Genomic DNA, 25,578 nt, shown 5'->3' with positions numbered 1-25,578 from the left:
TATACTGAGTAAGGGCTCTGAATATTTCCATCACCTATGTATCTATAATATTGTGAATAAGCTCTTAACTCTAGGCACAGGGACCTCCTCAAACAATGATGTATGTCTGGCATGAAGTAATATTCACAACAGACTCCTCGGGGTGGCATCTAAAGCCCTCAACCAGCTTGTTCAGCCTTTCCAATGCAGCCTCATCTCCCACTAGATCCTTAAACAAATCATTTAGGCTACTCTTTAATAAACACATACACATACCATTTCTACCACCAAACTTTTACTCATGTTGTTCCCCCACATCTTGAATACCCCTGGCCCCTTCCTCTCTCCATCAACTTGTTAAGGGTTAAAATTCTAGCTAAACTGTCTAAAATATCTAATGAGTGGTCGCCAATAAATTATAAGCTTTAGCAAGAGTTAGACTTTTAAGCATTTATTAAGGAGAATAAGAATTTGGTAAAGAGAGAGAAAAAGGCCTAGATTCCTATCTATTAAAGGGAGAGCACATTTCTAGCTCCGCTCTCCACCAGAGTCCTCAGGAAAGACCGAGAGAGTGCGCGCCAGTCTCTTCCTTCCTCCTCCCACTAGTCCGTGTCACTTCCTGACGCCAAAGAAAAGACTCCTGGTCTTGCCCTCAAAGACCTTCGTTTCATGGGCGGAACTCTTCTACAGTAAGTCTCCAGCAGGTGGCGTCATTCCAATTGTTACAAACTCTAATCTCATTCTTTTTTTCAAGGCCTCACTTCCACCACGGAGCCTTCCCTGACTGTTCTAGTCCATAATGATCTCCTCAATCTCTTAACTTCCTATATACCATGTGATATACGTCCAAATTCAGTTTCGGATACTATCTGTGTGACCTTGAGCAAGTCACTTAACCTCTAGGGACCTCAGTTTCCTCATCTATAAAATAACAGGGTTAGATTAAATGATACCCAACATCCCTTCCAGGCCTAAATTCATGATCCTATGATCTAGGACAGAGATACTCCTGCAATGATTCGATTCAGCAAATGCTTATTAAGTTCCTGTTATATGCAAGGCACTGAACTAAAATCTGTGTTCTTTTATTTCCTGACTCTCCGATAGCAATCTTGGTCTTCCCAAGAAACACCTTGAAAAGGAGCAGCTAGGTGGCGCAGTGGATAGAGAACCAGCCCTGGATTCAGGAGGACCTGAGTTCAAATCTGGCCTCAGACACTTGACACATACTAGTTGTGTGACCCTGGACAAGTCACTTAACCCTCACTGCCCTGCAAAAAAAAAAAAAGGAAACACCTTGAAAGTAAAGTTCATATATTACTTTATTATTATTGTTCTTGTTGTTGTTCTTATTATTATTATATTTGGCAGGCCCAAGCACAACAATGGGCACACATCAAGCACTTAAGAAATACTAGGTAATTTCACAGAGCTGGTCTAATATATCTCAAAATTCCTAAGGCTAACATATGATGCTCCATGAGGTTGTGTATGCATTGCTGAAGGTCCAGCCAAACAAGGTAGGCACTATTTATTTGTTCAGTGAGGTCTGGATAAAAGAGGATGGGAACTTGACCCACTCAGAATCCTAGGTTGGAATCCTGCCTCTGACACCTATTAGCAATGTGACATTGGGAAATTCCCTTCACTTCTGTAGGCCTCAGTTCCCTCTTCTATGAAATAGAAACAATACTTTTGTATGAAACTCTTATTATGAGGAAGGCACTTTGTAACATCTTAAAGCTCTGTCCATTGACACAAATAGTTGCATATTGAGCACCGCTGTAAGGTTAATAGCAATTTATATAGTTTAGAACCTAAAAATTTACAAAGCATTTTCATCACAGCAACCAAATGAGGTAGGTAGTACAAATGTGATTATCCTGATCTTAAACATGAGAAAGCTAAAGGACAAAGACAAAGACAGGGCTGTGCTGGTAGATGTTTAAAAACCAAACTTTGGAATAGGGGTGGGGAGATGTATGTGGGATACAATTCAATTTTAATCTGGATTATCAACATTTTCTCCATTGCTTTCTTAAATCTAGACCAGCAATTGGTAAACCATTATCCATAGACAACTCAGGCGGCTGTAGTCTGACAACCCTTGGTCTAGATAATCAACAGAATAATAAATAAGGCCTGATTTGTAGCATTTGTCAACTTCCAGGATGTAAATACCATGGCTGAAAATTTAACGATCAGCTTAGGCACAAACTGACTACAACACATCACTGTCAGAGAGATGAAGGAACTTGTTTAAAGTCATAAAGTGAGAAAGTAGCAGAGAAAGGACTAGAAGTGAGATCTCCTGACTTCCAAGCTAGGCCTCTTTCCACTACATTCCCTCACATCGTCTTGCTTTGTTCTTATCTTACATTATAGAGGTATGCTGGCAAAGCACTCAGGTAGACAGGAATCATGAACAGATCATACAGTAAGTAAAGCATGGGCAAGGAAATGAATAATTATCTGTAACCTCAGAGGATATCTTAGGGTACTCCTTTTCTAACAGTTCAGGTCCTAAAAGTGAGACATGGGTATGTGTTAGTGTGTGTAAAATAAAGGTCTTCATCATCATCATTATTATTACTATTTCTACTACTATTATTATTCTAAATGTAGGAGAATAATCGAAAGCAAACTCACAGTGAGGTATGAGCAGAATCTTGGGAAGGAACATACGGCCCATTTAGCACTCTGCTATTCTCTGTGACTTCCCACAACCCCTCTCATTCTCCCCACCGAGACTTTAGGAAAATGACTGGTAAGTGAGTGGTAGTAGAAGTGATAAATAAATCTCTATCCCCTCCACATTCTCCTCTTCCTTATTAGGAACTGTAGGGGGAACTATTGTAGGGACAGGGTAGGACAGGATACAGGACTAGAGCTCCAGGGTAGTATATGACAGACTGTGGAATCCAGCTCAACTTCTCCCCTCCATCCAAGTTCCGACTACAACTACAGGGAATTAAGTACACTCCATTGCCTTTGTGTCAACTCTGGTGACCTTCTCTGTCTTGCCTTATAAAACCGTTTGGTAAAAGAGGCCCTGTTGGCCCTTTGCCAGGGATGCCAATTAACGCTGACAGGTGGTGTAGGCCACCCATTCCAGGGGCATATGGAGAAGCTGACATTTTGGAGGGAGGGGGAACTGATTATGGTGGTGGACTCAGGTTTTCTGCAGACCCTGATTATGTAAGATTCAAGCTGGGCCTTCCCCAGAGGGCTGTAGAGCATGTCCCCAGGAACTCGAGAGGAAAACTTGCAGAGACTATTCTTCTAAAAAGTCTTGGGGGGTGGGATGAGTGGTGGGAGGTGAGGACAGGGTGAAGCTCTAAATCTCTGCAAACAAAGCCTAATAACCTGACCTCCAAAAACTAGCCTGCTCAAAAAGAGTAATACCACCCTAACATTATATTTTACCAACCAACAATGTTGCTTTGTGGCCATATGGATCTGGGGGTTCAGCAGGCCACTGAGAGCCCTGTGCTTCTCTTGAATGCTGAAGGTCAATGGGGCATGAGTATATGGTCCTCATCCCAGACAACTCCCTGTGTGAAATGAGTTGGCGGAGCTCCTCCTTATGCCCCTGGAATGGGCGGCCTACACCACCTGTCAGCATTAATTGGCATCCCTGGCAAAGGGCTGACAGGGCCAGAACTCCGGAGGTGGCCCCTGCAGGGCAGGGCAGGGCAGGACACAGGGATAGGGCTCCAGGGCAGGATATGACAGGAATCCAGCCCAACTTCTCCCCTCCATCGAAGCTCCCACTCCAGCTACAAAGATGAGCAGGACCCAGATGCTGAGACAGTGAGACCGGATACTCTGATCCTGATCCCTAATGCAACTACTCCTAGGTAAGAAGAGAGGGACCATGGTTCAATTTGCCCTAATCCATCTCTTTTCTTTCTTCCTCATCTTTCCCGCCATTTTCATCATCCCAAGGATGCTATGATGACCAAGCACCGGACAGGTCTGAGGCATCTGGGAGCTACTCTGAAATCGTGGCATGTGGCAGAGTGACGGTGTTAGGGGATGGGAAATGATTGTCTCGAAGCATTGCAGAGCATTGCAGAGACAGGGCACACACAGTGAGCAAGGCAGGCTACTGTTCCCATGACACTTTTCCTGGCAACATGTTAATAACTAACCACGACCCAGACAGGTGCTGGCGGCTTAGCCTTAGGAGTTGTTGTTCAATGCTGGAGGTGAGTCATTTCCATTTTATGAGCTCCCAGCAGGCTGAGTCATCAGGGGCTGACCCTTTCACACAGACACTAAATACCTTGGCACACTGACATTTACATCAATGCCCGATAGACCCACATGCTTCCCAGGCCTTGTGGGCCCCATACTGGAAGAGGTCCTCATTGGATAGAGCAGGCCAGGTGGGACTCCACTATCTCAAAGCCCTGTAAGCCCCTCCATAGCTCCAATGTTGGCAGCTGGGCTCAATTCCTACATTTAAAAAAATTAGAGATAGATAGGAAGGTGATAGAGAGATAGAGAGAGAGATGATAGATAGATAGATAGATAGATAGATAGATAGATAGATAGATAGATAGATAGATAGATAGATAGATAGATAGATAGATAAATTAATTCCTAAGCAGTTTTTGAGACCTAGAATACCAGACTCCAGAGAAGCTCACCTATCCCTGTTGTCTGGTAAGTATTCTCAGTGCCTTCTGTCTCAAGCATGTTCCTTCTCTCCTCTTCAAATCCACTTGGGAATCTAAGTTGCTCTCCTTTGACCTAAATTACTATATTGTAATGGCATCCTCTGAAAGATCTGACCTGAAAACAGGCCTCAGCAGGAGAGAAGCCATAGAAAAGGGGGCTAAACTTAGGCCAGAAGACAGGAAGCAAAAACCTTTCAGAGCTAGGATAGAGGCCGTATTGACCAAGAAGAGCAGACACTCGGACACTTTGGTTTATTCTGCCTTTTTCCACCCACATACAACACCGATGGAAAAAAATATAGTTTGAGGATTTTCTTTTTTGTTTTCTTTTTTTAATCAGAAAGTCTCTCTTGCTATCTGGTTTCTAAAGTTGACAATAAACAGACTGTATCATACTGAACCTAGCAATGAGGGGATGGGGTAGCTGAGTGGTACAGTGGATAGAGCTCTGGACCTCGAACCAAGAAGACTTGAGTTTAAATCTGACCTCAGACACCTATGAGATGTGTGACCCTGGGTAAGTCAATTGACCTTTGTCTATCTCAGTTTCCTCATCCATAAAATGGGGACAATGATAGTACCTACCTCCCAGGGTTGTTAGGAGGATCAAATATCTATAATTTGTAATTATCCTAACAGGTACTATTTGTAAAGCACATAGCATAGGCACTATCTAAAGCCATGCTAATACTATTATTAAAGACTGGTAAAGCCAATGACAAGCTGAGCAAATGACACAGACTTTTTCATGAAAAGATTAAAACCAAGAAAGAGAAATTACCTAGGTGATTAAATGACATCTGGGTGTATCAGGAAAGTCAATCATTAGCCAGCCATTGGTGTTTTGGGTGACTCCCACTGGCTTAGAAGGGAAGTCACACTGATTCTTCTTCCAGTAAGCTTTATCCTCATCTCCTTCCTGAGCCCTCCCCCACTCCTAGTTTCCATCTATCATTTATCAGAAGGTAACTCATTCTGGTTGAGTACAGGCCTAATGTGCATTCTCCAAACAGAAGCCCCCAGACTTTCTAAGCTTAACTTTTAATACCTCCTGCCAAGACCAGGTCTCTGAAGTGTCCCAAAGATTTTTCTGCATATCAGCTACAGAAATATTCCAGCTAAACTGCACGTTTATCCCAAAGGGGAAAGAGAGGCCACAAGCAGAGAGAGAACCCCACTGTCAGGGCCTGGCACCAGGAAAGCAAATGAGTCATTAGGTCAGACCAGTGACCATGAGGGCCTAGGATGAAACAGGTGGGAGTAGGGGGAAAGACTCCCAAAATGACATGTACTAAGGTGACTCACCTTTGGGCACAGAGGATGAATGTTCAGTCTTCTTGTCCTCAGGGCCAGTCACTCTCACAGTGAGGTCATCCCTGACACCACTCAGAACCAACAAACTGTTCTTTTTTCTCCCAACGGTCCCCCTCCCACCCCTACATCCCTATTACCCATGGTGGCACAGAGTCTGAATTCCCGTTTGAGTCCCAGACCTCAGCTTCTCTGTCTATAAAATGGGCATCATAATCCCAGCTCCTACTTGTCTCATGGAGGGATTCTGAAGCTATTAATGCTATTGATATTACTAATCACAGACAGAGGTAGAAGGGATAAAAGAAATCCTCAGATCTAAGCCTTCGACAAGTCATAAATCTCATCTACATTTCCCCAGTAGGCTTAACCCAATACAGGCTTTGCTTAAAGATCTCCTGAGAAAACTTACTACCTCCTGAGGTAATCTATTCCTCTTTTAATAATAGCATTTATATTGTGCTTCAAGGTTCAAAAATGGTTTTATGCATTTTCATGTAATCCTCACAACCCAGGAAGGTAAGTGCTATTATTGTACCCATTTGACAGATGAGCAAGGTTAAGTAATTTGCCCAGGGACACCCAAACCAGTAAGTATCTGAGGCAAGATTTGAATTCAGATCTTCTGGATTCCAAGTCCAGCATTCTACCCACTAGTAAGACTTTTCTTCAATCACACAAAAATCTGTCTCTTAAATTTCTTCCCAACTGGTCCTAATACTTCCTTCCAGAACTGGGGAGAACAATAAGTCTAATCTCTGTTCAGATGCTCAAAGGCAACTTTTACATTCTAGGTCTTCTCCAAGCTAAACATCTGTAGCTCCTTCTAGGAATCTTTGTGGGCCATGGCTACTAGTATCCCCAACATTCTGATCTCCTCATTTTGGATATGCTCCAGTTTGTCAGTGTCCTTCTTAAAACATGGCACCCAGAACTGTGATTTTGTTGTTCAGTCCTTTCAGTCATGGCTGACTCTTTGTGACCCTATTTTGGGGTTTTCTTGGCAAAGATACTTGGAGTGGTTTTCCCATTTCCTTCTCTAGCTCATTTTTACAGATGAGGAAACTGAGGCAAACAGGATTAAGTGACTTGCCCAGGAACACATAGATAGTAAGTGTGAAGCCAAATTTGAACTCAGGAAGATGAGTCTTCCTAATTCCAAGCCCAGTGCTCTATTCATTGTACCACCTAATTGTCCTTAGATGTATGTGATCCTTTAGGGCAAATAATAGTAGAACTACTGCCTCCCTCACATTCTGGATTTTATGCTTTACTCATGCTATCTAATATCACAGACTTTTAAGACGGCATAACCCATAGCTGACTTAAATGGGATGTGCAATTCCCAAGAACTCGTAGGTCTTTTTTGAATGAACTGCTTCCTAGTCTCATCCCTCCCACCCCAAGTATGTACCTTCTACTTGGGAAATCTGTGAATCTACTTGGTGTGTGGGGGGGGGAATCATGACCTCAAAAGGACAATTCTGAAAATGAGCTCCACACTTCATTTCTTTCTTCTTTTCATCAGCCTATCTAAGAGATCACTCCAGGTGGAGATGCCCCAAGGAAACTACAGGTGCTATTGAGTCACTACAAGTGGGGGGCCCTGCCTGGTTTAGCATCTATGGGATGGGAGGGGGAGCATAAAATTCTCTGAAACAAATGTAGTAGACACAATCCCCTTAGAGATATGTGGTTTTCAAGATACCCATTATTATAAAAGAACATTTATGAAGAAACTAACTTTGAAAACTCTAGGCTCTCTGCAGAGAACCACTCTGACTTGTCTTATGAGCCAATGAGCCAAAAAGATACAGATACTGACTCAGACAGAAAACTTCTGGCATCTTAAGACTAAACTCTTAACCCTTCCATGCTCTGATCTCTGCTTTGTCAAAGGATTCCAAAGGGTAGGAAGAAAATTATTTAGGAAGGCATCTCCAGTTTCTCAGTTCCACAAAGAATGAACCAAATTATTCAATTTGTACTGGGGGAGGAGGAAAATAGGGATCAAGAGGAGGAGAATAGGTTTGGGAAAGGTTGGGAGATTATATTCAAGGAAAGCCCAACAAGGACCAAAGGAGGAAGACGTCCATTATCTGAGCAGGGCAGCAACCATTAGCAGTTCTATTTTAACCAACCTGTGGCATAAGGAGGCCACAGGTATTGGTCAAAAAAATAGGAGCAGCTAGGTGGCCCTGGATTTGGGAGGACCTGAGTTCAAATCCAGTCTCAGACACTTGACACTTACTAGCTGTGTGACCCTGGGCAAGCCACTCAACCCTCATTGCCCCACAAAAAGAAAGAAAAAGAAAAAAAAGCAATGTATTGGTCATGTGTCCTACTTTGAGAGGCAGTGCTGGAGTGGACAGAGTAGGCAAATCTTGGAGGCAAGAAGATTTGGGTTCATGTTCTGCCTCTAATACATACTAGTTGAATGACTGTGCTCATATCACTTAACCCCCATATCCTAGGCAATGTTCTAAATTTTTAAGTTATAGAAGAGTTGCTGAGCTGAATAAGGGAAGGGGCAGATAAGTGGCACAGTGGTTAGAGTATCAAACTTGGAGTCAGGATGACTCATCTTCCTGAGTTCAAATCCAGCCTCAGACACTTACTAGCTGTGTGACCTTGGGCAATTCACTTTACCCTGTTTGCCTCCATTTCCTCATCTGTAAAAATGAGCTGGAGAAGGAAATGGCAAACCACTCTAGTTCCTCTACCAAGAAAAACCCAAATGGGGTCATGAAGAGTCAGACATGACTGAAAAACAAGTGAAAAACAAGGGAAGGGAATTTTCACAATAGGCATTCTCTGTGACAATGAAATCACAGATGCAGACAAAACAATAAAAAGAGACTGACATAGGTACCTCCCTTTTCCCTACATAGTGCAGTGGATAGGGTGGAGTCAGGAAGGCCTGAGTTCAAATTTAGTCTCAGACACTTAACTGTGTGAGACTGGGCAAGTCACTTCACCCGTTTGCCTCAGTTTCCTCATCTGTAAAATGGGAATGATATAAGTACCTACTTTCCCAGGTTCTTTTGAGGATCAAATGAAATAGTTGCCTAGTGCTTAGTACAGTGTCAGGCACATGGTAAATATTATATCAATGTTAGCTATTGTTATTGTTATTATTTCTTTCTGCCTCTCCCTTACCCCTCCTTTTCTTTCTCCTCTATTTCCCCTTTGAGAGGAAAAAGGAGAAAGCTCCCTTTCTCTCCTGTCTATGTCATAAGCCAGCCAGTGGGACTCACAGACATTGCTTAACTTCACTAGTGGCACTCAGGGTTAGGGAATTTAGTGACACCTGTTTTGGGGCTATGAAGCCAGGTGACCATGGGTGGAGGCCCTTGTCTGGGAAGCCAAACCTCCCAGGGTTTAATCATCAGGAAATTACATCATTGATTCCAACCAACCAGCACATGCCAGGAGATTGTTCCTAACCACTATTAATAACCTCCAACTCCATTCCATTCTGATTTAAAAGATCCTCAGCAGATGACTATCCCTCCACCATTGTGTTTTACTTACTTACCCTCATGGCCTCATTGCTTAAATAACCAAAGCTATAGTAAAGTAGAAAAGAATGCTGGTTTTGGAGTTCATGAAATCAGGGTTCAAATTCTGCCTTAGATCTCATCTCTACCACTTAGTAGCTGTATGGTCCTGTGCCTCACTTTCTCTACAAAATGAGGATCAGTAAGACCACCTGTCTTATCTACTTCCCAGGATTATTGTAGGGCTCAAATGAGAAAATGTGTATATAAAATGCTTGGTAAATTACAAAGCTCTATGTAAATGTAAGTTATTGTTATTATAATTATTACTTTCATTACAGTTGCCCTTTTATGTGCAATGTAGGTGGTAGATGGATATATATGGAGGGGGGAAGGTGGCTGCCCTTACTCAGTCATTGGTTCACCTTGGGGAAGAAAGTTGACTAAGGGTAATGTTATCAGGAAAGCAATGGCCATGACTTGTTTGGAAATCCCCTTGGAATCATTCATTAACTTCTCTGTCTTCCCTCTCTCCCCTATCCCTACCCACCCCCACACAACCTTACCAAAACTCTAGGTAGCCAATAAATCCCAGAAAGATCTCTAAAAGACATTTCCCCTCCTGACCCATCCCACAGACAGTTCACTAGCACCATCCAGGAAACAGCCATTGGGTATATAATCCTGTATTTAGTGCTATGTGTGTGTGGGGGGGGGCAGGGTGAGATACAGAAGAATTTACAAAAGCTAAGGTTCTCTAGAAGGAAGCTGGAAAGACAGAATAAGCATACATGCATGGAATCACTTAAGAGCCTATTTACAGAATGCCTTATCAATATATATAAATTAACTACATACAAACTGAGTCACACATTCCTGAGGTAGTAACTTCTAGAGAAACAATTAGCCAGGTGAGGTCCTCTTGTAGAAGGGAACTTTGAATTTTTCAGTGAAAGCTGTGAAGCCAAAAGTGGCCAGAGAGGCCTAGTGAGAGTGTTCTAGACAGAGTAGGTTGGGTGCAGGGGGTACCTGGCAGATAAACTTGTGATTTCGTATAAACAAGGAATAAGAATTGAGGCTTGTGAGACAGTGGGGTGGTGGGGGCAGATTGATGGAGACTTCAAAAAGCCAGACTGTGTATTTGGGTCAACAGACAATAGGTAGATAGAATCGGTTCTTAACCAAGGGACTGACATGATGAAAACTGAATGTGAGGAAGGTCTTTCAGGTAGTCTTGTGTAGAATCAATCAAGTGTTGGTGAAAGAAGAGAGACGGGAAATTCAGAGAGGTCCTGGAGAAGGCTGCCGTGGTATTCCAGAGGAACTAAGACAGTGGCAGTGGGTCTAGGAAGGAAGGGATAGAGCTGAGAAATATTGAAGACAAAGAGTTGGAAAGACTCAGTAATGAATTAGGGCAGTGAAATGGGATACCAAGTGTCTCTTGATCTAATCCATGAAGAAGGAATGAAGCAAGTAATAAAAATGGAGGAGTCTTTGTTGCTTATACCAAAAACATAAGGTTCTGGGCTTTCAATTAAATAAAAAGTCACACTATTAAAGATACAGGAATGAACCCACAATTCTGATCTAGAGCTACAGGACAACTGCTGTAGACTAAGTAATGATGTAAGTTTACTGCTGGTAAATCCAGTCCTTGCTATCAGACATCTCACTCTTCTCCGCCCAAACCTTATTTTATGAGGACCAGACTTGACTCAATGTAACTCAAGAATGCCTAGAGTGCTGTGCGACTCTTTGGTCACACAGCAAAACTCTTCCTTCTTACAAAGGGAAGTCTACAGAGGTCAATTCTTGATCAACATAAGGAGAAATAAACAACTTCTTAATAAGAGGAAAAATTAAACTCCTTGCTTTCAGAAGTACTGAGTTCCCCATCACTACACATGCAGCCAGTCGATCAACAAGCATTTATTAAGAACTTACTGTGTTGCCAGACACTGTGTGCAGTTCTAGAGACACACAAAAAAGACACGCACGCGCACACACGCACACACAACCAGTTCTTGTCCACTGAGAAGTTTACATTCTAATGAGGGAGATAGCACATAAATAACTAAGTAAAATAAGATATATATATATATATATATACATACATATATATATATGTGTATGTATATATATATATATCTTATTTTACTCAGTGAAAGATATAATCACTAAGATATATATATACATACATATGTATGTATATATATACATACATACATACATACATATATGTATGTGTGTGTGTGTGTATATATATATATATATACACATACATACAAACAAACACAGATGGAAGATCATGTGAAACAGGCTAGAACATTTATTAGAAATGTTGCCGAAAGGATTTCTGTTCAACTAAAGGCAGGACTCGAATATCTCTTCCCTTGTGTGTGTGTGTGTGTGCATGTATGTGTGTGTGTGTGTGTGTGTGTGTGTATGAGGCAATTGGGGTTAAGTGACCTGCCCAGGGTCACACATTTAGTGTCAAGTGTCTGAGGCCGGATTTGAACTCAGGTCCTCCTGACTCCAGGGCTGGTGTTCTATCCACTGTGCCACCTAGCTGCCCCAGAATATCTCTTTCAACTTGAATATTCCTTTAAAGGTATCACATGGAATCTCCTTGATCTAAAGGGGGATTCTAAATGATTGGAAATGATCTGCCCAAATTCTACAGTAGGTTCTAAATGGCAACTCCAAAATCTCTGTGACCCAGAGCTGGATTCTTGGATTTCCAGGAGATGGTTCAGACAGGCATATAAAGCAAGATGGCCCAGATGAAAAAAATAGTCAATTTTCAGAAATTGTCATTACTGCCTAACAGCAAGACACCCTGACATTCATTTCATCTGAGGTCAAGGGTAGTGCTAGTAGAAGAGAGGTTCAGATTGATGTTGCCAGGGCCTTAAAAGATAGAAAGCATAAAGCGTATAACATACCTTATTCTCTTGTGGAAGGATCACTGCTATACGAGGACCATATCCTTCATCTTTTGGATTAAAGCATCCTGTCTGGCATATCTGCTGCAATCTGATGACTTCAACTGGAAAAATAAGGAGAAGACATGGAAATTACACAAAGACATTGAATAACAAAAACCAAAATTCATCTCCAAACTAAATAATGAGAAATGTGGTGCACCTTGACAAAGAAATGGCAGCTTAATGGTTATAGGAATGGAGAGGAACCCATGAATTCAAAGACACTATGAAGCAAAAACCAACAGGATTTGGAAAATAGGATTGTCACTTATCTAGTATGAATCGAAGTCCTATTCACCCTACCTTCAAATGTCACATCCTCTTTACTTCCATTTAACCTGTAAATTCTCCCTCTCCCAAATGCAAAATCATTCCTTCACCGGGAGGAATATAACAGTTCAAGCTCAGCTTTGGCATTAGGAACCTGAAGATGCACATTTGACTAGAATAGAGTTAGGCAGCCTTCACAAAACCAGATGGACAGGATGGCAAGCTTTCCTTAGCCAAACCAGTCCCCTATCCATGTAGTTTAAAAATCTAAGGAGCAGAATGCTATTGAAGAAACATATTTTGATTACTTTTGTTTAATATTGTTTTACTGATGCTTTTTAAAAAATTTTACATCTCTCTATTTCCAGGTGCATTGTACTCTCACCCACCATCCATGAAGCCCTTCCTTGGAACAAAGAAATACAGTTAAGTAAAACCAACTGATTCAATCAGAGAGCACATGCAACATGCTATCCCCCTTAGTTGGCTCCCTTTCTACTGAAAGGAGAGATAGGTTCCCTCTTCTCATTTCTTCTCCAAAATGAAGACTGGTCATTATAATTACTTAACATGAATCTTCTTTTTAGTATTCTTTTCATGATTTATTTTACCTATCATATTTATTGTCCTGCTGAATCTGCTTATTTCCATATGCATAAGTTCACTTAAGTTTTTCTGTGTTTCTCTGAATTGCTCATATTTGCCACTTCTTATGGAGCTATAATATTTAATGACATTAACATTACACAATTTGTTTATCCATCCAACAACCAATGGACAGCCTTTTTTTTTTTGTTTTGGTGAGGCAATTGGGGTTAAGTGACTTGCCCAGGGTCACACAGCTAGGAAGTGTTAAGTGTCTGAGGCCGGATTTGAACTCAGGTCCTCCTGACTCCAGGGCCGGTGCTCTATCCACTGTGCCACCTAGCTGCCCTAAATGGACAGCCATTTTGATTCTAGTTTTATTGCCACAAAACTTTCTCCTACAATTTTTTTGGTATGTCTATAGCATTTGCCTGTCTTTGAATCTCTAAGTTAAAAAGGATCATTGGTATAGTGATTTTTCTCAGATAATTCTAATTATTTTCCAGAATTATTGGTCCCATTTTCATCTCCACAAATATCATATTAGTGTGCCCATTTTCCTATGACCCATCCAATCTTGACTATTTCCATCTTTTATCATCTTTGTCAATTTGCAAGGTTTGCAACTACAGTTGTTTTGACTTGCATTTCTCCTATTAATAGTGATTAGGAACAATCATTCATGTAAATAACCTGTAAATAATCTGCATATTTGCTTTAGAAAATTATTTGTAGCCTTTGAGCACTTATCTATTGGGGAAAAATTCTTAGTCTTACACAGTCATGTTAGTTCTATATACATCTTGACTTTTTGATTACTTTTAAATAAATTAAAATTTGTAAACTAAGAGAAGTGATATAATAAATAAAGAACTGGCCTCAGAGCAAGGAGGGTCTGAGTTCAAGCCTCACATCTAATACATAATGGCTATGTGACCCTGGACAAGTCATTCATCTCCTTGGTGTTCTAGGTCACAGAGTCAAACTTGGCCCTCAAAACCCCCAAGTGCCACTTGAACTTGATTAAAATGTAATAGGGAAATGTTAAACAAAATAAATAAAAATCACAACATGACACAGATAAAGTTAATTTGTGGTTTTCTCAGTCAACATGCTCTGGTAAGGATCAGTTTTCATTGTTTTTGTTTTGAGAGGGAAGCCACTAAATGTTAAATGACTTGCCCAGGATCACACACCTAGGAAGCATGTTTGAACTCAGGTTCTCCTGACTCCAGGGCCAATGATCTATCCACTGTGCTGCTTAAACTGTCCTGATCAGTTTTCTACTTGAGTTTGACACTGCTGTTAAGTTGCAGAGGAGATGCTAACCTGCATTGGTAGAGAAGGCTTACTCATTTATGAGTCCCCTATATACCAGTGATACCACAGGTCTTGTCCCTATTCCTATCCCTATAAACTAAGACATAAATGGATATTAATAAATCACCTGAGCTGAGTTAAATATTATGGGATAAAAGATTAAGAGCTGAAAGACACCTTGGAGGTCATCTAGTCCAATCTTTTATTTTTATAGGTAAGGAAACTGAGGCCCAGAGAGATGGTAACTTGCCAGTTAATCTGCGGCAGAATAAGACTACAATTCAGGTTTTCTGACTGGATTCCATGCAATTTCTACTATGCCAGGTTACCTGCAAAGGCTTTGGAGGTAATCATGTGTCTCTAAGAGGTTAGAATTATTCCTGATTAGATGCCTTCCTTCTTCTCTCTTCTTTCTTATTCACAAACCCAAAGATGTGATCCCTCTCAGGGAGGGCGAGAGACATTGGCACCCCCAGGTCCCTGGCCTCAATTTCTGCTACTCTTGACTGATCCTGATGTGGAGTCTGACTGTCTTAGCCCTGGACTCTTCACCACATTAATCTCTGCTAAACCCACCCTGGAGAAATCCATCCATGTTCTCCCAGCATCAGAAGTCAGTGAACAGGCATGGTGGCTACTGCCAGTCACTTGCCCCACCATAGCACATCAGATGCCAGACTTCTGAGGGATCCCAGTGACCTAGAAAAACCAAATTAAGCTCCCTGAAGCCTTTAACAACAACAACAAACCCCACCTTCCCCTCAACACACATATACAAATACCCCCTCCACCCTGCAGACTTCCCTCCCCAACATCTCCTAAATAATTGTGAATCAGACACCACCTAGTGGTTCATGACTCAAACACAAAAGGAAAAGAAAAACAAAACAAAACCAAAAAAAAAAAAAGTAAACACCAAATTTTGGACAAGATGGATCTGTTCTCTGAAAAAGATACAGAATGGTCTTCTGGGTAAAGGCCAGAGAACAAATACATTCACTGAAAGTTCACAAGGTCCCCACCCCTCAAAAATCAACAAAGCTCACTAAAAAAAAAAAAATCGGGGCAGCTCGGTGGCACAGTGGATAGAGCACTGGCTCTGGAGTCAGGAGTACCTGAGTTCAAATCCGACCTCAGACACTTAACACTTACTAGCTGTGTGACCTTGGGCAAATCACTTAACCCAAATTGCCTCACTTAAAAAAAAATCAAAAAAGCACAAAGCCTAGGGGAGTCTTCGGAGAATGGCTGGGACAGCAGGGGAAAAGATATGGAATAACCCTATGGGTCTCTGACCTATTCCATAAGGGAGAACCCTATCATTGATGAACAGGTACACATTAAAAGGGAATAGCTTTCTAAGACCCATTTTTAATAGGCTCCAAAGTAGAGTAGATCAATTTCCATCACAGTTTTCCCCAAGTCACTGTAATACCAAACCACTGGACAGAGTTTCCACAGAGCTTCCATTTCCCCTAAACTTCTAAAATTACCGATTACATAGGCCTTCTGGGCAAACTCCCTGCTTGATCTTCTCCCATACCATGTCCCCAAGCTAGACACACCTTCCCTTCAGTTTCCCACTCTCAGCCTTCCACCCCCTCAAAATTTAAAAAGGGCCTGGTTCTGATTAGGCAGTACCCAAGAAAACTTTTCACTAGTTTGTTGAAAAGATAGCTCTGACAATTACATGAGGAGGAGGAGGAGCTGTGAAGACCAAACATCTCTCTCTCTCTCTCTCTCTCTCTCTCTCTCTCTCTCTCTCCCCCTCCCCCATTCTCTCCCTCTCCATCTTTCTGTCTGTCTGTCTGTCTGTCTTAGCTCCCTGGAGCAAAAAAAAAAAAGCCCAAAATACATCACACCCAGCCCTATAAAAGATAATTATACAATCTGATCTGGCAAATTAGTCCAGCTGAACAGTCTAATTCTCACAATGAATTCCAGGGTTGGAACAGCAGGTAAAATTAACCTGGATTTTTATTGGGACATGCCCCAGGGTCAGGATTAGGGCTTTCTGTTGAAACAGGGTAGAAGGGGCCTCACTCTTCCATTATACCTGTTTGGCCTATATAGGGGGCAAATGGCAGTAGAGGGGTCTCCCCAGGTCCCCATTCAACTCAACATACAGTTGAACAGGCAATTAAATGAAGTAGCAAACATAAAGGAAGGCATATGTCATAAGGCAAACAAACGAACAAAAAAAAAAAGAGTTGCATCATCCCAAGCCCCATATATTCAACAGTAGGCACTCACCAGATACAAGATAAACAAAACAAAACAAAACAAAAAAATCAGCATTCCCAGATAGCAATTTACCTTCCTAATTGCTCTGGTTTAACAATGCAGTGTTTGCTCAGAGAGAAATACAAACATATACATATTTCTCTACATATATACATGAACTTCCCCTCCTTTTTTATCTTTAAGAATTCTTCCAAGAGAATAAATTTGTTAACAACATGTCATTGCCCATCTCCTTAGCTCATTAAATAGCTGGATCATCTAAGAATCGTTACCACAAGGAATCAGTAGTCTTTATGAGTAGCGTCTTTAAAACATGGAAAGAAGAGATAGAAAAAGAAATTCCTCTCAAAATAACTACAGTATTCATACACACACACACACATATGCACATATATATACATACATACACACACAAATACTATAGTATGTATAATACTCAAAATAACTATAGTATTATATATACTATAGTGTATATATATAAAAATATAATACTTTATATATATATATATGTATGTATGCATGTATGTATCTGGGAGTCCACTTACCATATAACCACAAAACATTCTTTATAGAAATAAAGACAGATATAACTAATTGGAGAGATAGCAATTGTTTATGGTTAGTGCCAACACAACAAAAATGACATTACTACCTAAATTAATTTACTTATTCAGTGTCATATGAAACAAAATAACAAAGGATTACTTTATGGAGCTAGAACAAATAATCACAAAAATCATCTGGAAAAACAAAAGATCAAGAATCCTAAGAAAAATAAAGAAGAAAATTTTGAAGAAGGGACCCTAGGAGTACCAGATCTTAGACCATACTACCAAACATCAATACTATTTGATACCAGTTAAAAGAAAAAAGGAAGGTCAATCCATGGAACAAATTAAGTCTAAGCAATCAAACTTATTAGGAGAGTGGTCAAAAAATCTAAGAACTTCAACTACGGGAATAGGGACTCACTAAACAATAAAACTCCTGGAAAAATTGGAAAGCGGTCTGGCAGAAACCAAATTAATCCTGACCTCTCAGACCATATGCCATAATAAGCTCCAAATGACTATATCCTCTAGATATAAAAGGTCATATCACAAAAAAGTAAGAGGAACAACAAAAGAAACAGCTTTCACACTTGTGGATGAAGAAACACCAAACAAGAAAGAAAGAGGATCATAGGAGATAAAATGGATTCATTTGATTCCATACATTTTTTAAAGTTTTACACCAACCTAATCAGTCCCATTAAAATTAGAAGGGAAGCAGTTAAATGGGGGGGGACCTTGGCAGCAAATTTGCCTGTTAAATTTGATAAACAAGACATAAGGGAAATTGAGATATAAGAATAAGAACCATTCCGCAATGGATAAATGGTCAACAGATTTGAATATGCAGTTATTAAATAAGAAAAATACATTGTCAACAATGATATGAAAAAATGCTCCAAATTCCTAATAATAAGCAATTCCTAATTAAAACAATTATGAAATTGGACCTCACACTCATTAACTAGGCAAAGATGACCAAAAATAGATAATAACAAATGTTTGGGGGGATATAGAAAGACAATCAAACTAACATACTCTTGGGGAAGCTGTGAATTCATCAAACCATTTTGGAAATCTGTTTGAACCTCTACCCAAAAAGTCACTAAACTGTGTCTGTCCTTTAAACTAGCAATGCCATTATCAAGCACACACGCCAAAGGATAGGGCCCATATACATAAAAGTATTGATAGCAGCAGTTTTTACTGAATCAAAGAACTAGAAATAAAGTAGATGCCCATAAGTTAGAGAATGTAGCAGCTGAACAAATTGTGGTACATGAATGCTATTGCTTATTTTGCCCTAATAATCACGTTGCTTACCTTCTCAATGAATGAAGGAGGGACTACAGAGAGAAAAGATGGAACTCAAAAATTTTGAAAATGAAAAGTAAATACTAGAGTAGTTTGCCATTTCCTTCTCTAACTCATTTTACATATGAGGAAAACTGCAGCAAATAGGGTTAAGTGACTTGTCCAGGGTCACACAGCTAGTCTACAGCCATATTTGAACTCACAAAGAAGGGTCTTCCTGGCTTGAACCCCAACCCTCTATCTACGGCATCAAAACAATAGAAAGCCACTCATGATTTTTTTGCAGAAGAGTATCATAGATTATCACAGAATTTCAGAATTGGGAGGGGTCTTGGCAGCATGTATTCCAACTCATATCCAAAAGGAAAACCTATTGTAATATAACTAAAAAGAAATCATACAATCTTTGTTTGAAGATCTTCAATGAGAGGGGAACCCATTATCAATTTGACAGCTCTTTGAAGGGTATATTACAAAAGGGAAAAACTGGATGTCTTAAAGAATAATAGTGTCCTCAATAGAATCAGGCAAAAGGGAGAAGGTCTGGGTGATTATATAGTGAACTCATAGATGCTTCTGAATGGCAAGCAGAGTGATCACAAGATCCTAAGGATTTGATAGGAGTTTTAGGGCTGACCGGACTATCACTAAAAAAGACTTTGAAAGATTCCTTTGTCCACCTTCTTCATCTCATAGGTAATGATACTGCAATGCAGAGAGGTTGATTTTCATTTTAATTTTTAATTTAATTTTTTGAGGGGCAAAGAGGGTCCAGTGACTTGCCCAGGGTCACACAGCTAGTAAAGGTCAAGTGCCTGAAGCCAGATTTGAACTCAGGTCCTCCTGAATCCAGGGCTGGTGCTTTATTCACTGCACCACCTACCTGCCCTCAGAAAGGTTAATTTCTAGAATTAAGAGATCTCCATTAAGAAAAAGTTCTCACTCTGTGTAATGGAATATTAGTACGTTATTGAGAAACAACAACAACAAAAATAACAACAGTTAACATTCATATAGTGTTTACTATGTGCTAGGTGCTTTATGATTAATATATCATTTAATCCTCAGGACAACCCTGGGAGGTAAGTAGCATTATTATCCACATTTTACATATGAGGAAACTGAGGCAGACAGAGTTAAAGTGACTTGCCCAGGGTCACACAGTTAGTAAGAGTTTGAGGTCTCCTTTGAACTCATGTCTTCCTGACTCCAGGTCTAGCATTCTATCCACTGTGGCTCCACCAAATGATAAAAGTGAAGAATTCAGAGCGGTAGAAGACAGTCTGGAGTAGTGGGTATGGAGTGGTGAAGGGGGCTCTGTTCTTGATGTCAATGAAGAGAGGCATTCAAATCCTACCTCAGACTAGCTGTATGGCCCTGAGCAAGTCACTTAACCTCTCTAGTACCTCGGTTTCTTCAACTGTAAAATGAGAGGGCTGGACTTGATCATCTATGAGATCCCTTCCTGTTCTAAATCTATAACCCTAAGATTTATGCGAATGCATACAAATAAAGTAAGCAGAACCAGGAATGAAAGGTGCACAATCATGACAAAATAAAAGAAAAAAGAAAAACAAAACTGAACTGTGCAATTAAAATAGCCAAGCTAGTCCCCTGAGAAATGAGAAAATGAACCTCCCTCCCTTCTTTTTTTTCCAGAGATGAATTTTTACTTGGGATCATAGTTTATGATTCTTTACAGTTATAAGCAGTTTCAGAGACCATCTAGACTAACTGCCTCATTTCATTTTTTTAAATAGTAAACATTTTTATTTAAAGTTTTGAGTTTCAGATTTTATCCCTCGGGGCAGCTAGGTAGCACAGTGGATAGAGCACAGGCCCTGGATTCAGGAGGACCTGAGTTCAAATCCGACCTCAGACACTTAACACTTACTAGTTGTATGACCCTGGGCAAGTCACTTAACCCCAATTGCCTCACAAAAAAAAAAAAATTATCCCTCCTTTCCTCCCTCCCCTTTGCCCTCTCCAGGAGAAAAGCAATCAGATTTTTCTTCCATTCTTTGAGGAGGTGGGAGAATATGGATGTGCAATATTCCATATTCTGTCAGACACTGCTTACCCACTGGTTATTTTTGTTGAACTGCCCCCCTCTTTTCTTGTTTTTTATTATTTGTTACAAAGGATGTGGCCCCTGGGTAGGAACGTTTGAAAATGAAAGTGATATCAAGCCAAAAAAGAGCAATATTTTTTAAAGAGCTCTAGTTTTCCTACTAATCAGCTGTATGACCTTGGATAAGTTATTTTAATCCATTCAACTAGGTCCTTTCCAGATTTAGCTCCTGGGCACTAATAGGTGATCCTTGTAGATGCCATATAAATGTTTATTCCATTTCTTTCCTGACCAGAAATTAACATATGGTACTATACCAATATACTAAACAAGTTCTATAGCTATTTAGTATATGGCAAAATCCAAAGAGTAATGATAACAGTGATTCATTTGGGAACCAGTGAGCAAAGGATGAAGTCCTTATTCTATTTCATTCCACCCATGGGCTCATATATCTTACCCAGGTAGCCCTTTTTCATTTAATTATTTTTCAATTGTGTCCAACCCTTTAATAACCCCTTTTGGGGTTTTCTTGGTAAAGATACTGGAGTGATTTGCCATTTCATTTCCCAGATCATTTTATAAATGAGGAAACTGAGGCAAACAGGGTTGAGTGACTTGCCCAGGGTCACATAGCTAGTAAGTATCTAAGGCCAGATTTGAACTCCAGTCTTACTGATATGAAGCTCTGCACTGTATTCACTATGCCACCTAGCTTCCCCATTTTTCCATAATTTTATAACAAATGAGAGAACCTATTCACTTCAATACATTTCTTTAGATGAAGAATAAGTTTATTTATGTGTTGTTTATATTGTTTTGAGAGAGCTGTTTTTTACCCACCGGGGGGAAAAGCATCAGAAGAAAAAGGAATATAGAGCACAATTATCTATGGATTTTCCTGAAATAATCTGAAAATTACTGAAAGGAGTAGGTATCCCTTTCACTAATGTGGACCCCATCCTCTCTCTGCTTAGGGTCTTTACATAGATAGATATGGGGAGAGAGACAGAGTGAGAGAGAGAGAGAGAGATAGAGAGAGAGAGAGAGAGAGAGAGAGAGAGAGAGAGAGAGAGAGAGAGAGAGAGGTCTAACTATATGATACACTACTATGGCCAAAAAATAAACAAACCAAAAAAAAAAAAAAACCAATCATCTTGTTGGCCACCTTTCCAGCAAGACTTTCTGTACTTGGCCAGGCTGGTCTTTGAATATCAAACATACATATAGCCTGTTGCCAGGCCTGTACTAGAAGCCTTTCAGTTTGGTAGGACCTGCAGAGTTTGCATTCCTCAGGTATAATTTTCAAGAACGTGGGGTCAATTCCCTTAGCAACCAACTCCATGGTAAAACACTTAAGGAGAACTTTCATGGAGGACATGTGGTACAATTTCTTCAGGGACCTTGGTATTATGTATGTAGGACAACTTGGAAGTCCTCAGCAGCCATCCTTCAACAAAACCCCTCTCAAATACAATGCACTGTGTTGGTTCCAAGATATTAAGGTTAAAGCACTCATCCTTCCTTTCTGTTAACAAATTGTAAACTATAATAAATAGAGAATGTCATGTACTATCAATCACAATCACTCTATTAACAATTTTGTTTAACCATTTTTTTCTATGGAAAGGGACATGGGGAGGAACAGATTGTTGGAAAGTTAATTAATAATAATAATAAAGGGGGAAAAAAACCCTAGCCCAGACACAGCTCTCTTTGACTTGGTTAATGTAAGTGTTGCTTTTTTGTGCCTGGGGCATAGTAAATTCAAGTGATCCCATCTAACAGAGATGTTTCTGTGGACTCATTCAAAGATAGCTCAGAAAGAAAAAACCAAAAATCAGAGGCTCAGGTTCATCTTTTCCATTAACCTTCTATAGAACTTTAAACAACCAGTTGCTTGAATCTTTCTGAACCTTAATTTCTTCACCTGTAAAAGGAGGGAATTGCTTTAAATGATCTCTGAAATCCTTTCTATCTCTAAAACTCTTTGGTACTAACTCCTAACATTTTACAAATGTTTGGAAAACTTGCATCAACTAGTTCATCCTTACTAGAGATTTTTTCAGTACTTTCCCCACAAGTACCGGGGCTGATCCAAACATAGTTATGTGATGAAAGGGCACATTAAGAAGGAAGGGAAAGCCATTCCAAGGCCAATTTGGGAGTGATAGGATGGGGAGGATGACTTTAAGAAGTGACTACTACTGTTGTACTAAGCATTCCTTCAGAACAGAGCTAACTCAAGGTACTTGCTGTTTCAAGGGGGTAAAAGAATCCCTAGATATCTGTCCTATGAAAGTGTCATATTATCAGAAATCCCAGTCATGCTTCTCACTTCCCTCCCAACTCACTTTATCATCTGTTCTTAGCATAACATCTTAGTCAGTTGTTTTCAGTAATGCCCAACTCTCTGTGACCCCATTTGGGGTTTTCTTGGCAGAGATACCAGAGTGGTTGGTCATTTTTTTTCTCTAGCTCATTTTACAAATGAGGAAACTGAAGCAAACAGGGTTAGGTGACTTGCCTAGGATCACACAGCTGGCAAGTTTCTGAGACCAGGTTTGAATTCACAAAGATGAGTCTTCCTAACTTCTATCCACTGTACTACCTAACTGCCCAGCACAATAGCTAGGACATAAAGAATGTTGAATATTATTCATCCATCTACCAATGTCTGCTATATTTCCATCTATCCCATAAGATCAGACAGAACCACTCAAAAACCTTAGGAAGCTTGGCATAGTGTAACAGAGTGATAGGAGGTATAGTGGAAAGAGTTCTAAATCTGAATTTTTGAACTCCTGTGTTTAAATCCAAGTTGGGCCACTACCTATGTGTCACTGGGCAAGTTCACAATCCTTGGTTTTTTTCAGCAACAAAACTGGATGGTTTCTAAGATTCTCTTCCAGTTCTTAAAATGATATAAGTCTTTATCCTCATAGCATTTGAGTTGTTGGAGAACTGGCAGAGATAGACTATTGTTCTGTGGTATAAGGGGAAACAAGATTCCCTTTGCCATCTTCTTGATGAACATCACAAAATGAATCCAGCCTCAGGATGAAGTGTGGTAAGGATGCTATCTGTGTCACTGGGGGTAAAGTACATGGAGGAAGTGAAATATTAAGACTCCACCTGCCCTTCAAGTGATCTCCAAAGTTGCCACATGTAGCTTTCCCCAAGAGGAGTGTTATACTTTGTTCTGGATGCTACAGTCCAAAATCTTTAACTATGAACTTGACCACATACCACAACCCCAATTGAAAGCCTACAGACCACAGCACTGAACAGACCTGCTTTATGACATTCTCTAAATACTTGTGCTATCGCAGGCTCGGGGACTACTCTGGTTTCAGTTCAGGACTGACTGGATGCATTTCCCCTTGGTTATATAACCTGAGGCTGAAGGCAACAGGGCACACTCCACTAATATATCCTGCAGGCTGTGTGCCAGAATCAAGCAACCCAACTCCCCAGGTGAACTTTAAAATGGCTGGCGGAAGCTTTCGCATGAACAAAATCAAAAGCTGCTAGCTTAAGAAAGGAAGCGGTGGACTGGGGGAATAATTGTCGCATCAAATATTTCTGATTTGGGGTTAGATATTCAAGAGAAGGAGGCACTGAACTCTACCACAAATGTATGTTTGTGTGCATGCAGGGAACCCAAAGTCATTCCACAATGGATAAATTAGCAAAAGATATGAACAAACCATTGTCAAAAGAATTCAACTATTAACACCCATATGAAAGAATGCTCCAACTCGCTAATAAGAGAAATGTCAATCAAAACAATTCTAAGGTTCTACCTCATATCCAACAAATTGACAAAAATGACAAAATATAGAAATAGTCACTGTTGGATTGCTTACAGAAAGACACACGTTAATTCACTTGTGGAATGATGAATTGGGTTATCATTCTGGAAAATAACTTGGAATTATGCTAAGAAAGTGACCATGATGTCCATACCTTTTGACCCAGAGAAACCTGTGCTAGACATATTTCCCAGGAAGGACAAAGATTGATAGAAAGTTCCAAATACACCAAGATATTTATATTAACTCTTTTTGGAGTAACAAAGAATTGGAAACAGAGTAGACGCCCACTGACTAGAGAATGACTAAACAAACTGTGGTGTGTGGATATAATGTATCAGTATGGTATTGTAAGAAATGATGACTGAAGAAAAAAAGAAGGCGCAAGGAGACATATCAACTGATGCAAAGTGAAATAAACAGAACCAGGAAAACAATAAACACAATTGCTTCAAAGATGTAAATGGAAAGAACAACAAGAAAATCAAAACGGAATACTATGAAATTATAATGACCAACCTTGGCCCCAAAGAACACCAGAGTCTCTTCTTCCTTGAAGAAAATGAATGGCTACAAGGCTAAAGAAGTGGGCAAAGGGGAGCCAAAGAACAGGAGAAGGAAAGATAAGTTAGAAGTTTGTTCTTTGGAAAGCTCTATCTCAGGCTGAGGTCAATTCATACACATACACACACACAAAGAATCACAAAAAAAGATTTTTTTTTTTTAAATCCATCTGGGTCTTTGTTAGGGCTTTGTTTTGTTTAGTCATTTTCCAGTTGTATCTGACTCTCCATAACCCCAATGGGGGGTTTTCTTGGCAAAAATACCAGAGTGGTTTGCCATTTTCCTCTCCAGCTCATTTTAAAGACAGGGAAACTGAGGCAAACGGAGTTAAGTGATTTGCCCAAGGTTGCACAGCCAGTAAGTGTCTAGGGTCAAATATGAA

At 40.2% G+C, this 25,578-nt stretch overlaps 1 long non-coding RNA gene across 1 annotated transcript in view; it reads right to left on the bottom strand.

Moving 5' to 3' along the window:
• Window positions 1-25,578, bottom strand: part of LOC122756092 — a 77,919-nt gene that overhangs the window by 19,073 nt on the left and 33,268 nt on the right. The window contains exon 2 of the long non-coding RNA XR_006356435.1: window positions 12,421-12,524. This is a non-coding gene — a long non-coding RNA (uncharacterized LOC122756092). The remainder of the gene's footprint in view (window positions 1-12,420; window positions 12,525-25,578) is intronic.

Source organism: Dromiciops gliroides, chromosome 4, assembly GCF_019393635.1.
Source record: "Dromiciops gliroides isolate mDroGli1 chromosome 4, mDroGli1.pri, whole genome shotgun sequence".
Classification (NCBI taxonomy): domain Eukaryota; kingdom Metazoa; phylum Chordata; class Mammalia; order Microbiotheria; family Microbiotheriidae; genus Dromiciops; species Dromiciops gliroides.
This window is presented reverse-complemented; position numbering and strand designations above follow the sequence as displayed.